The sequence below is a fragment of the Oncorhynchus mykiss genome, unplaced genomic scaffold (assembly GCF_013265735.2).
Source record: "Oncorhynchus mykiss isolate Arlee unplaced genomic scaffold, USDA_OmykA_1.1 un_scaffold_436, whole genome shotgun sequence".
NCBI lineage: Eukaryota > Metazoa > Chordata > Actinopteri > Salmoniformes > Salmonidae > Oncorhynchus > Oncorhynchus mykiss.
The window spans coordinates 65,001-80,000 of NW_023493883.1; positions in this window are offsets into that span (position 1 = coordinate 65,001).

Genomic DNA, 15,000 nt, shown 5'->3' on the forward strand with positions numbered 1-15,000 from the left:
AGCTGGGATAGAGCACCTGCCCAGGACAAGGCTCAATATCCTCCCACCACCAAGCTGGGCAACGTGGATCAAAAGTTAGGACACATCGGGCGCCGAAGGGTCTGGTCAAACCACTAAATCGGTCGCCGGCGGGAAAATGTCCAAAGTACCATGGTTCTGAGGGTCTGACTTCCCTCAAAACTGTCCGTTACTCATTTTCTATTCGGACTGAGCAGTTTGACACCACCCCCGTCTCTCTAGGACATGGAAGTCCTGTTGCCAAAAACCAGGTTTCTGAAATCGCGCCGGTACCTGTCTGGTCGACCCGCCACTGAGTGTGTAATCCAAAACAGGCCAAATATCGATGAAGCCCTGAACCTCACAGGGCTTCTGTGCGCCCCACCATCGGGGGTCAAATTCAACAAAAACGTGATAAATCAAAAAGTACACATCCGATCTTGATGGGGTTTTTTTTGCACGAAAGTGCATAAATAGACGAGCATTTACATTCAATTAAAAACGTTTTTGTATAAAACATTTTAATAGGAAATCGTGTTTCAAGTTTTGGGAAAAAAGTGAATGTCACAGGATGCATAGGTTCCTGTGGATGCGAATTTTTTTTTACATTATGTAATTGTTGCCCATCACGAGAGAGGGTATGAGACGAAATTTGGGACCTCTAGCCCTTCGGGAAGTATTTTTAATCATTTTTTGAAAATTACAGAAATTGGTCGAAAAAATGACAGAGTCCCACTTTTCACAGCCGTGCACCTGGTGATTGAAAACGTGCATCTGGTAACCCAAAAATGCGGTTCTCAATGCGCTTGCCGGTGTTACAGATATACATGTCCGATAATGATGCACCCTACTACGGACCTTTTTCAATGGGGGTCGGCCTGAATTATTTATGGAAGGTATGATTACTTTTTTTTTCTCCGTGCAACTGGTGATTGAAAACGTGCACCTGGTCACCCAAAACACGGTTCTCTATGCGGTTAGCGGTGTTCCCGAGATTCATGTCCGATAATGATGCACCCTACTACGGACCTTTTCAATGGGGGCCGGTCCGAATTATTTATGGAAGGTATGATTTTTTTTTTCTCTCTCCGTGCAACTGGTGATTGAAAACGTGCATCTGGTAACCCAAAACACGGTTCTCTATGCGGTTAGCGGTGTTCCCGAGATTCATGTCCGATAATGATGCACCCTACTACGGACCTTTTCAATGGGGGCCGGTCCGAATTATTTATGGAAGGTATGATTTTTTTTTTTTTCAACACTTTTCCCCTCTTTTTCTCTCTCTGCCGGGGCCGGCCCTGGGTGCTTTATGGACGGTTTAAAACATGACTATGGATGCAAATGCTCATTTTCCTCCGTGCACCTGGTGATTGAAAACGTGCATCTGGTAACCCAAAAATTATAAAAGGGTTTTAAATACTTTTACCCGTCATTCTATTGATATAGCCCGCTAGGGGAGTGCCCCACTACGGCCCTCTCTCTGTCAGGGCCGTCCTTGGGTGCTTTTTACACACTTTAAGAAATCACGATGGATGCAGATTGCTATTAATCCTCCGTGCAACTGGTGATTGAAAACGTGCATCTGGTAACCCAAAATTTCAAATATGGTTCAAAATGAATTTAAAGGCACCCCTCTCATTGTTGCCCGCTATGGGAGCACCCCACTAAGGCCCTGTCTCGGTCGGGCCCGTCCTGAGTGCTTTATAGACACTTTAAGAAATCGCGATGGATGCAGATTGCTATTAATCCTCCGTGCAACTGGTGATTGAAAATGTGCAACTGGTGATTGAAAACGTGCACCTGGTCACCCAAAACACGGTTCTCTATGCGGTTAGCGGTGTTCCATCTATTCATGTCCGCTTATGGCGCACCCTACTACGGACCTTTAGCAATGGGGGCCGGCCCGAATTATTTATGGAAGGTCTGATGATGATTTTTTTTTTTTTTCACCATCTCTTTCTCTCTCTGCCGGGGCCGGCCAAGAGTGCTTTATGGACGGTTTAAAACATGACTATGGATGCAAATGCTCATTTTCCTCCGTGCACCTGGTGATTGAAAACGTGCATCTGGTAACCCAAAAATTATAAAAGGGTTTTAAATACTTTTACCCGTCATTCTATTGATATAGCCCGCTAGGGGAGTGCCCCACTACGGCCCTCTCTCTGTCAGGGCCGTCCTTGGGTGCTTTTTACACACTTTAAGAAATCACGATGGATGCAGATTGCTATTAATCCTCCGTGCAACTGGTGATTGAAAACGTGCATCTGGTAACCCAAAATTTCAAATATGGTTCAAAATGAATTTAAAGGCACCCCTCTCATTGTTGCCCGCTATGGGAGCACCCCACTAAGGCCCTGTCTCGGTCGGGCCCGTCCTGAGTGCTTTATAGACACTTTAAGAAATCGCGATGGATGCAGATTGCTATTAATCCTCCGTGCAACTGGTGATTGAAAATGTGCAACTGGTGATTGAAAACGTGCACCTGGTCACCCAAAACACGGTTCTCTATGCGGTTAGCGGTGTTCCATCTATTCATGTCCGCTTATGGCGCACCCTACTACGGACCTTTAGCAATGGGGGCCGGCCCGAATTATTTATGGAAGGTCTGATGATGATTTTTTTTTTTTTTCACCATCTCTTTCTCTCTCTGCCGGGGCCGGCCAAGAGTGCTTTATGGACGGTTTAAAACATGACTATGGATGCAAATGCTCATTTTCCTCCGTGCACCTGGTGATTGAAAACGTGCATCTGGTAACCCAAAAATTATAAAAGGGTTTTAAATACTTTTACCCGTCATTCTATTGATATAGCCCGCTAGGGGAGTGCCCCACTACGGCCCTCTCTCTGTCAGGGCCGTCCTTGGGTGCTTTTTACACACTTTAAGAAATCACGATGGATGCAGATTGCTATTAATCCTCCGTGCAACTGGTGATTGAAAACGTGCATCTGGTAACCCAAAATTTCAAATATGGTTCAAAATGAATTTAAAGGCACCCCTCTCATTGTTGCCCGCTATGGGAGCACCCCACTAAGGCCCTGTCTCGGTCGGGCCCGTCCTGAGTGCTTTATAGACACTTTAAGAAATCGCGATGGATGCAGATTGCTATTAATCCTCCGTGCAACTGGTGATTGAAAATGTGCAACTGGTGATTGAAAACGTGCACCTGGTCACCCAAAACACGGTTCTCTATGCGGTTAGCGGTGTTCCATCTATTCATGTCCGCTTATGGCGCACCCTACTACGGACCTTTAGCAATGGGGGCCGGCCCGAATTATTTATGGAAGGTCTGATGATGATTTTTTTTTTTTTTCACCATCTCTTTCTCTCTCTGCCGGGGCCGGCCAAGAGTGCTTTATGGACGGTTTAAAACATGACTATGGATGCAAATGCTCATTTTCCTCCGTGCACCTGGTGATTGAAAACGTGCATCTGGTAACCCAAAAATTATAAAAGGGTTTTAAATACTTTTACCCGTCATTCTATTGATATAGCCCGCTAGGGGAGTGCCCCACTACGGCCCTCTCTCTGTCAGGGCCGTCCTTGGGTGCTTTTTACACACTTTAAGAAATCACGATGGATGCAGATTGCTATTAATCCTCCGTGCAACTGGTGATTGAAAACGTGCATCTGGTAACCCAAAATTTCAAATATGGTTCAAAATGAATTTAAAGGCACCCCTCTCATTGTTGCCCGCTATGGGAGCACCCCACTAAGGCCCTGTCTCGGTCGGGCCCGTCCTGAGTGCTTTATAGACACTTTAAGAAATCGCGATGGATGCAGATTGCTATTAATCCTCCGTGCAACTGGTGATTGAAAATGTGCAACTGGTGATTGAAAACGTGCACCTGGTCACCCAAAACACGGTTCTCTATGCGGTTAGCGGTGTTCCATCTATTCATGTCCGCTTATGGCGCACCCTACTACGGACCTTTAGCAATGGGGGCCGGCCCGAATTATTTATGGAAGGTCTGATGATGATTTTTTTTTTTTTTCACCATCTCTTTCTCTCTCTGCCGGGGCCGGCCAAGAGTGCTTTATGGACGGTTTAAAACATGACTATGGATGCAAATGCTCATTTTCCTCCGTGCACCTGGTGATTGAAAACGTGCATCTGGTAACCCAAAAATTATAAAAGGGTTTTAAATACTTTTACCCGTCATTCTATTGATATAGCCCGCTAGGGGAGTGCCCCACTACGGCCCTCTCTCTGTCAGGGCCGTCCTTGGGTGCTTTTTACACACTTTAAGAAATCACGATGGATGCAGATTGCTATTAATCCTCCGTGCAACTGGTGATTGAAAACGTGCATCTGGTAACCCAAAATTTCAAATATGGTTCAAAATGAATTTAAAGGCACCCCTCTCATTGTTGCCCGCTATGGGAGCACCCCACTAAGGCCCTGTCTCGGTCGGGCCCGTCCTGAGTGCTTTATAGACACTTTAAGAAATCGCGATGGATGCAGATTGCTATTAATCCTCCGTGCAACTGGTGATTGAAAATGTGCAACTGGTGATTGAAAACGTGCACCTGGTCACCCAAAACACGGTTCTCTATGCGGTTAGCGGTGTTCCATCTATTCATGTCCGCTTATGGCGCACCCTACTACGGACCTTTAGCAATGGGGGCCGGCCCGAATTATTTATGGAAGGTCTGATGATGATTTTTTTTTTTTTTCACCATCTCTTTCTCTCTCTGCCGGGGCCGGCCAAGAGTGCTTTATGGACGGTTTAAAACATGACTATGGATGCAAATGCTCATTTTCCTCCGTGCACCTGGTGATTGAAAACGTGCATCTGGTAACCCAAAAATTATAAAAGGGTTTTAAATACTTTTACCCGTCATTCTATTGATATAGCCCGCTAGGGGAGTGCCCCACTACGGCCCTCTCTCTGTCAGGGCCGTCCTTGGGTGCTTTTTACACACTTTAAGAAATCACGATGGATGCAGATTGCTATTAATCCTCCGTGCAACTGGTGATTGAAAACGTGCATCTGGTAACCCAAAATTTCAAATATGGTTCAAAATGAATTTAAAGGCACCCCTCTCATTGTTGCCCGCTATGGGAGCACCCCACTAAGGCCCTGTCTCGGTCGGGCCCGTCCTGAGTGCTTTATAGACACTTTAAGAAATCGCGATGGATGCAGATTGCTATTAATCCTCCGTGCAACTGGTGATTGAAAATGTGCAACTGGTGATTGAAAACGTGCACCTGGTCACCCAAAACACGGTTCTCTATGCGGTTAGCGGTGTTCCATCTATTCATGTCCGCTTATGGCGCACCCTACTACGGACCTTTAGCAATGGGGGCCGGCCCGAATTATTTATGGAAGGTCTGATGATGATTTTTTTTTTTTTTCACCATCTCTTTCTCTCTCTGCCGGGGCCGGCCAAGAGTGCTTTATGGACGGTTTAAAACATGACTATGGATGCAAATGCTCATTTTCCTCCGTGCACCTGGTGATTGAAAACGTGCATCTGGTAACCCAAAAATTATAAAAGGGTTTTAAATACTTTTACCCGTCATTCTATTGATATAGCCCGCTAGGGGAGTGCCCCACTACGGCCCTCTCTCTGTCAGGGCCGTCCTTGGGTGCTTTTTACACACTTTAAGAAATCACGATGGATGCAGATTGCTATTAATCCTCCGTGCAACTGGTGATTGAAAACGTGCATCTGGTAACCCAAAATTTCAAATATGGTTCAAAATGAATTTAAAGGCACCCCTCTCATTGTTGCCCGCTATGGGAGCACCCCACTAAGGCCCTGTCTCGGTCGGGCCCGTCCTGAGTGCTTTATAGACACTTTAAGAAATCGCGATGGATGCAGATTGCTATTAATCCTCCGTGCAACTGGTGATTGAAAATGTGCAACTGGTGATTGAAAACGTGCACCTGGTCACCCAAAACACGGTTCTCTATGCGGTTAGCGGTGTTCCATCTATTCATGTCCGCTTATGGCGCACCCTACTACGGACCTTTAGCAATGGGGGCCGGCCCGAATTATTTATGGAAGGTCTGATGATGATTTTTTTTTTTTTTCACCATCTCTTTCTCTCTCTGCCGGGGCCGGCCAAGAGTGCTTTATGGACGGTTTAAAACATGACTATGGATGCAAATGCTCATTTTCCTCCGTGCACCTGGTGATTGAAAACGTGCATCTGGTAACCCAAAAATTATAAAAGGGTTTTAAATACTTTTACCCGTCATTCTATTGATATAGCCCGCTAGGGGAGTGCCCCACTACGGCCCTCTCTCTGTCAGGGCCGTCCTTGGGTGCTTTTTACACACTTTAAGAAATCACGATGGATGCAGATTGCTATTAATCCTCCGTGCAACTGGTGATTGAAAACGTGCATCTGGTAACCCAAAATTTCAAATATGGTTCAAAATGAATTTAAAGGCACCCCTCTCATTGTTGCCCGCTATGGGAGCACCCCACTAAGGCCCTGTCTCGGTCGGGCCCGTCCTGAGTGCTTTATAGACACTTTAAGAAATCGCGATGGATGCAGATTGCTATTAATCCTCCGTGCAACTGGTGATTGAAAATGTGCAACTGGTGATTGAAAACGTGCACCTGGTCACCCAAAACACGGTTCTCTATGCGGTTAGCGGTGTTCCATCTATTCATGTCCGCTTATGGCGCACCCTACTACGGACCTTTAGCAATGGGGGCCGGCCCGAATTATTTATGGAAGGTCTGATGATGATTTTTTTTTTTTTTCACCATCTCTTTCTCTCTCTGCCGGGGCCGGCCAAGAGTGCTTTATGGACGGTTTAAAACATGACTATGGATGCAAATGCTCATTTTCCTCCGTGCACCTGGTGATTGAAAACGTGCATCTGGTAACCCAAAAATTATAAAAGGGTTTTAAATACTTTTACCCGTCATTCTATTGATATAGCCCGCTAGGGGAGTGCCCCACTACGGCCCTCTCTCTGTCAGGGCCGTCCTTGGGTGCTTTTTACACACTTTAAGAAATCACGATGGATGCAGATTGCTATTAATCCTCCGTGCAACTGGTGATTGAAAACGTGCATCTGGTAACCCAAAATTTCAAATATGGTTCAAAATGAATTTAAAGGCACCCCTCTCATTGTTGCCCGCTATGGGAGCACCCCACTAAGGCCCTGTCTCGGTCGGGCCCGTCCTGAGTGCTTTATAGACACTTTAAGAAATCGCGATGGATGCAGATTGCTATTAATCCTCCGTGCAACTGGTGATTGAAAATGTGCAACTGGTGATTGAAAACGTGCACCTGGTCACCCAAAACACGGTTCTCTATGCGGTTAGCGGTGTTCCATCTATTCATGTCCGCTTATGGCGCACCCTACTACGGACCTTTAGCAATGGGGGCCGGCCCGAATTATTTATGGAAGGTCTGATGATGATTTTTTTTTTTTTTCACCATCTCTTTCTCTCTCTGCCGGGGCCGGCCAAGAGTGCTTTATGGACGGTTTAAAACATGACTATGGATGCAAATGCTCATTTTCCTCCGTGCACCTGGTGATTGAAAACGTGCATCTGGTAACCCAAAAATTATAAAAGGGTTTTAAATACTTTTACCCGTCATTCTATTGATATAGCCCGCTAGGGGAGTGCCCCACTACGGCCCTCTCTCTGTCAGGGCCGTCCTTGGGTGCTTTTTACACACTTTAAGAAATCACGATGGATGCAGATTGCTATTAATCCTCCGTGCAACTGGTGATTGAAAACGTGCATCTGGTAACCCAAAATTTCAAATATGGTTCAAAATGAATTTAAAGGCACCCCTCTCATTGTTGCCCGCTATGGGAGCACCCCACTAAGGCCCTGTCTCGGTCGGGCCCGTCCTGAGTGCTTTATAGACACTTTAAGAAATCGCGATGGATGCAGATTGCTATTAATCCTCCGTGCAACTGGTGATTGAAAATGTGCAACTGGTGATTGAAAACGTGCACCTGGTCACCCAAAACACGGTTCTCTATGCGGTTAGCGGTGTTCCATCTATTCATGTCCGCTTATGGCGCACCCTACTACGGACCTTTAGCAATGGGGGCCGGCCCGAATTATTTATGGAAGGTCTGATGATGATTTTTTTTTTTTTTCACCATCTCTTTCTCTCTCTGCCGGGGCCGGCCAAGAGTGCTTTATGGACGGTTTAAAACATGACTATGGATGCAAATGCTCATTTTCCTCCGTGCACCTGGTGATTGAAAACGTGCATCTGGTAACCCAAAAATTATAAAAGGGTTTTAAATACTTTTACCCGTCATTCTATTGATATAGCCCGCTAGGGGAGTGCCCCACTACGGCCCTCTCTCTGTCAGGGCCGTCCTTGGGTGCTTTTTACACACTTTAAGAAATCACGATGGATGCAGATTGCTATTAATCCTCCGTGCAACTGGTGATTGAAAACGTGCATCTGGTAACCCAAAATTTCAAATATGGTTCAAAATGAATTTAAAGGCACCCCTCTCATTGTTGCCCGCTATGGGAGCACCCCACTAAGGCCCTGTCTCGGTCGGGCCCGTCCTGAGTGCTTTATAGACACTTTAAGAAATCGCGATGGATGCAGATTGCTATTAATCCTCCGTGCAACTGGTGATTGAAAATGTGCAACTGGTGATTGAAAACGTGCACCTGGTCACCCAAAACACGGTTCTCTATGCGGTTAGCGGTGTTCCATCTATTCATGTCCGCTTATGGCGCACCCTACTACGGACCTTTAGCAATGGGGGCCGGCCCGAATTATTTATGGAAGGTCTGATGATGATTTTTTTTTTTTTTCACCATCTCTTTCTCTCTCTGCCGGGGCCGGCCAAGAGTGCTTTATGGACGGTTTAAAACATGACTATGGATGCAAATGCTCATTTTCCTCCGTGCACCTGGTGATTGAAAACGTGCATCTGGTAACCCAAAAATTATAAAAGGGTTTTAAATACTTTTACCCGTCATTCTATTGATATAGCCCGCTAGGGGAGTGCCCCACTACGGCCCTCTCTCTGTCAGGGCCGTCCTTGGGTGCTTTTTACACACTTTAAGAAATCACGATGGATGCAGATTGCTATTAATCCTCCGTGCAACTGGTGATTGAAAACGTGCATCTGGTAACCCAAAATTTCAAATATGGTTCAAAATGAATTTAAAGGCACCCCTCTCATTGTTGCCCGCTATGGGAGCACCCCACTAAGGCCCTGTCTCGGTCGGGCCCGTCCTGAGTGCTTTATAGACACTTTAAGAAATCGCGATGGATGCAGATTGCTATTAATCCTCCGTGCAACTGGTGATTGAAAATGTGCAACTGGTGATTGAAAACGTGCACCTGGTCACCCAAAACACGGTTCTCTATGCGGTTAGCGGTGTTCCATCTATTCATGTCCGCTTATGGCGCACCCTACTACGGACCTTTAGCAATGGGGGCCGGCCCGAATTATTTATGGAAGGTCTGATGATGATTTTTTTTTTTTTTCACCATCTCTTTCTCTCTCTGCCGGGGCCGGCCAAGAGTGCTTTATGGACGGTTTAAAACATGACTATGGATGCAAATGCTCATTTTCCTCCGTGCACCTGGTGATTGAAAACGTGCATCTGGTAACCCAAAAATTATAAAAGGGTTTTAAATACTTTTACCCGTCATTCTATTGATATAGCCCGCTAGGGGAGTGCCCCACTACGGCCCTCTCTCTGTCAGGGCCGTCCTTGGGTGCTTTTTACACACTTTAAGAAATCACGATGGATGCAGATTGCTATTAATCCTCCGTGCAACTGGTGATTGAAAACGTGCATCTGGTAACCCAAAATTTCAAATATGGTTCAAAATGAATTTAAAGGCACCCCTCTCATTGTTGCCCGCTATGGGAGCACCCCACTAAGGCCCTGTCTCGGTCGGGCCCGTCCTGAGTGCTTTATAGACACTTTAAGAAATCGCGATGGATGCAGATTGCTATTAATCCTCCGTGCAACTGGTGATTGAAAATGTGCAACTGGTGATTGAAAACGTGCACCTGGTCACCCAAAACACGGTTCTCTATGCGGTTAGCGGTGTTCCATCTATTCATGTCCGCTTATGGCGCACCCTACTACGGACCTTTAGCAATGGGGGCCGGCCCGAATTATTTATGGAAGGTCTGATGATGATTTTTTTTTTTTTTCACCATCTCTTTCTCTCTCTGCCGGGGCCGGCCAAGAGTGCTTTATGGACGGTTTAAAACATGACTATGGATGCAAATGCTCATTTTCCTCCGTGCACCTGGTGATTGAAAACGTGCATCTGGTAACCCAAAAATTATAAAAGGGTTTTAAATACTTTTACCCGTCATTCTATTGATATAGCCCGCTAGGGGAGTGCCCCACTACGGCCCTCTCTCTGTCAGGGCCGTCCTTGGGTGCTTTTTACACACTTTAAGAAATCACGATGGATGCAGATTGCTATTAATCCTCCGTGCAACTGGTGATTGAAAACGTGCATCTGGTAACCCAAAATTTCAAATATGGTTCAAAATGAATTTAAAGGCACCCCTCTCATTGTTGCCCGCTATGGGAGCACCCCACTAAGGCCCTGTCTCGGTCGGGCCCGTCCTGAGTGCTTTATAGACACTTTAAGAAATCGCGATGGATGCAGATTGCTATTAATCCTCCGTGCAACTGGTGATTGAAAATGTGCAACTGGTGATTGAAAACGTGCACCTGGTCACCCAAAACACGGTTCTCTATGCGGTTAGCGGTGTTCCATCTATTCATGTCCGCTTATGGCGCACCCTACTACGGACCTTTAGCAATGGGGGCCGGCCCGAATTATTTATGGAAGGTCTGATGATGATTTTTTTTTTTTTTCACCATCTCTTTCTCTCTCTGCCGGGGCCGGCCAAGAGTGCTTTATGGACGGTTTAAAACATGACTATGGATGCAAATGCTCATTTTCCTCCGTGCACCTGGTGATTGAAAACGTGCATCTGGTAACCCAAAAATTATAAAAGGGTTTTAAATACTTTTACCCGTCATTCTATTGATATAGCCCGCTAGGGGAGTGCCCCACTACGGCCCTCTCTCTGTCAGGGCCGTCCTTGGGTGCTTTTTACACACTTTAAGAAATCACGATGGATGCAGATTGCTATTAATCCTCCGTGCAACTGGTGATTGAAAACGTGCATCTGGTAACCCAAAATTTCAAATATGGTTCAAAATGAATTTAAAGGCACCCCTCTCATTGTTGCCCGCTATGGGAGCACCCCACTAAGGCCCTGTCTCGGTCGGGCCCGTCCTGAGTGCTTTATAGACACTTTAAGAAATCGCGATGGATGCAGATTGCTATTAATCCTCCGTGCAACTGGTGATTGAAAATGTGCAACTGGTGATTGAAAACGTGCACCTGGTCACCCAAAACACGGTTCTCTATGCGGTTAGCGGTGTTCCATCTATTCATGTCCGCTTATGGCGCACCCTACTACGGACCTTTAGCAATGGGGGCCGGCCCGAATTATTTATGGAAGGTCTGATGATGATTTTTTTTTTTTTTTCACCATCTCTTTCTCTCTCTGCCGGGGCCGGCCAAGAGTGCTTTATGGACGGTTTAAAACATGACTATGGATGCAAATGCTCATTTTCCTCCGTGCACCTGGTGATTGAAAACGTGCATCTGGTAACCCAAAAATTATAAAAGGGTTTTAAATACTTTTACCCGTCATTCTATTGATATAGCCCGCTAGGGGAGTGCCCCACTACGGCCCTCTCTCTGTCAGGGCCGTCCTTGGGTGCTTTTTACACACTTTAAGAAATCACGATGGATGCAGATTGCTATTAATCCTCCGTGCAACTGGTGATTGAAAACGTGCATCTGGTAACCCAAAATTTCAAATATGGTTCAAAATGAATTTAAAGGCACCCCTCTCATTGTTGCCCGCTATGGGAGCACCCCACTAAGGCCCTGTCTCGGTCGGGCCCGTCCTGAGTGCTTTATAGACACTTTAAGAAATCGCGATGGATGCAGATTGCTATTAATCCTCCGTGCAACTGGTGATTGAAAATGTGCAACTGGTGATTGAAAACGTGCACCTGGTCACCCAAAACACGGTTCTCTATGCGGTTAGCGGTGTTCCATCTATTCATGTCCGCTTATGGCGCACCCTACTACGGACCTTTAGCAATGGGGGCCGGCCCGAATTATTTATGGAAGGTCTGATGATGATTTTTTTTTTTTTCACCATCTCTTTCTCTCTCTGCCGGGGCCGGCCAAGAGTGCTTTATGGACGGTTTAAAACATGACTATGGATGCAAATGCTCATTTTCCTCCGTGCACCTGGTGATTGAAAACGTGCATCTGGTAACCCAAAAATTATAAAAGGGTTTTAAATACTTTTACCCGTCATTCTATTGATATAGCCCGCTAGGGGAGTGCCCCACTACGGCCCTCTCTCTGTCAGGGCCGTCCTTGGGTGCTTTTTACACACTTTAAGAAATCACGATGGATGCAGATTGCTATTAATCCTCCGTGCAACTGGTGATTGAAAACGTGCATCTGGTAACCCAAAAATTATAAAACGGTTTTAAATACTTTTACCGGTCATTCTATTGATATAGCCCGCTATGGGAGCACCCCACTAAGGCCCTGTCTCGGTCGGGGCCGTCCTTCAGTGCTTTATATACAGTTTCATATATTACGATGGATGCAGATTGTGATTGTTTTCCAAAAGACCCGTGTGCATCTGGTAACCCAAAAATTATAAAACTGTTTTAAATCATTTTACCGGTCATTCTATTGATATAGCCCGCTAGGGGAGTACCCTACTACGGCCCTCTCTCGGTCAGGCCCGTCCTTAGGTGCTTTATATACAGTTTAAGATATTACGATGGATGCAGATTGTGATTGTTTTCCAAAAGACCCGTGTGCATCTGGTAACCCAAAAATTAAAATATGGTTCAAAACCCGGGTAACACCACTCTATTTACGGACATGACAGTAGAGCTTACCCCCTGGAGCTATTGACCTCCAGGCTTGTAGGCCCTTACTCACCACCCGGGTATCACCCCTCTATTTCGGGGATGATACCAGCAGGGGACCCCCCCCACCTCCACAACCTCGCATACCAGGTGAACCAGGGCACCCACACTTAAGCACCCCTCCTCGGACATTAAAGCAGATAACCGCGCTGTTATGAACCGCGTGCACCTGGTCACCCAAATGGAACTTGTGCACCTGGTCACCCAAAAGGACCGGCGTGCACCTGGTCACCCAAAGGCCGGCGTGCACCTGGTCACCCAAAAGGACCATGTGCACCTGGTCACCCAAAGGCCGGCGTGCACCTGGTCACCCAAAAGGACCGTGTGCACCTGGTCACCCAAAGGCCGGCGTGCACCTGGTCACCCAAAGGACCATGTGCACCTGGTCACCCAAAAGGACCATGTGCACCTGGTCACCCAAAGGCCGGCGTGCACCTGGTCACCCAAAAGGACCATGTGCACCTGGTCACCCAAAGGCCGGCGTGCACCTGGTCACCCAAAGGACCATGTGCACCTGGTCACCCAAAAGGACCATGTGCACCTGGTCACCCAAAGGCCGGCGTGCACCTGGTCACCCAAAGGACCATGTGCACCTGGTCACCCAAAGGCCGGCGTGCACCTGGTCACCCAAAGGACCATGTGCACCTGGTCACCCAAAGGCCGGCGTGCACCTGGTCACCCAAAGGACCATGTGCACCTGGTCACCCAAAAGGACCATGTGCACCTGGTCACCCAAAGGCCGGCGTGCACCTGGTCACCCAAAGGACCATGTGCACCTGGTCACCCAAAGGCCGGCGTGCACCTGGTCACCCAAAGGACCATGTGCACCTGGTCACCCAAAGGCCGGCGTGCACCTGGTCACCCAAAGGACCATGTGCACCTGGTCACCCAAAAGGACCATGTGCACCTGGTCACCCAAAGGCCGGCGTGCACCTGGTCACCCAAAGGACCATGTGCACCTGGTCACCCAAAAGAACCGTGTGCACCTGGTCACCCAAAGGCCGGCGTGCACCTGGTCACCCAAAGGACCATGTGCACCTGGTCACCCAAAAGGACCATGTGCACCTGGTCACCCAAAGGCCGGCGTGCACCTGGTCACCCAAAGGACCATGTGCACCTGGTCACCCAAAAGAACCGTGTGCACCTGGTCACCCAAAGGCCGGCGTGCACCTGGTCACCCAAAGGACCATGTGCACCTGGTCACCCAAAAGGACCATGTGCACCTGGTCACCCAAAGGCCGGCGTGCACCTGGTCACCCAAAGGACCATGTGCACCTGGTCACCCAAAAGAACCGTGTGCACCTGGTCACCCAAAGGCCGGCGTGCACCTGGTCACCCAAAGGACCATGTGCACCTGGTCACCCAAAAGAACCGTGTGCACCTGGTCACCCAAAGGCCGGCGTGCACCTGGTCACCCAAAGGACCATGTGCACCTGGTCACCCAAAAGCCGGCGTGCACCTGGTCACCCAAATGGAACTTGTGCACCTGGTCACCCAAAAGCCGGCGTGCACCTGGTCACCCAAATGGAACTTGTGCACCTGGTCACCCAAAAGCCGGCGTGCACCTGGTCACCCAAATGGAACTTGTGCACCTGGTCACCCAAAAGACCGGCGTGCACCTGGTCACCCAAAAGCCGGCGTGCACCTGGTCACCCAAATGGAACTTGTGCACCTGGTCACCCAAAAATTATAAAACTGTCCAAAATGCATTTACCGGTCATTTTATTTATATAGCCCGCTAGGGGAGTAGCCCACTACGGCCCTCTCTTGGTCGGGGCCGTGCTTAGTGCTTTATGGACACTTTAAGATATTACGATGGATGCAGATTGTGATTGTTTTGCAAAAGACCCGTGTGCATCTGGTAACCCAAAAATTATAAAACTGTTCAAAATGCATTTAAAGCTATACCTGACCTTCATGCCCGCCAGGGGAGTAGCCCACTACGGCCCTCTCTCAGTGGGGGCCCTATTTGAGTGCTTTATGGACGGTTTAAAATATCACGATGGATGCAGATTGCTATTAATCCT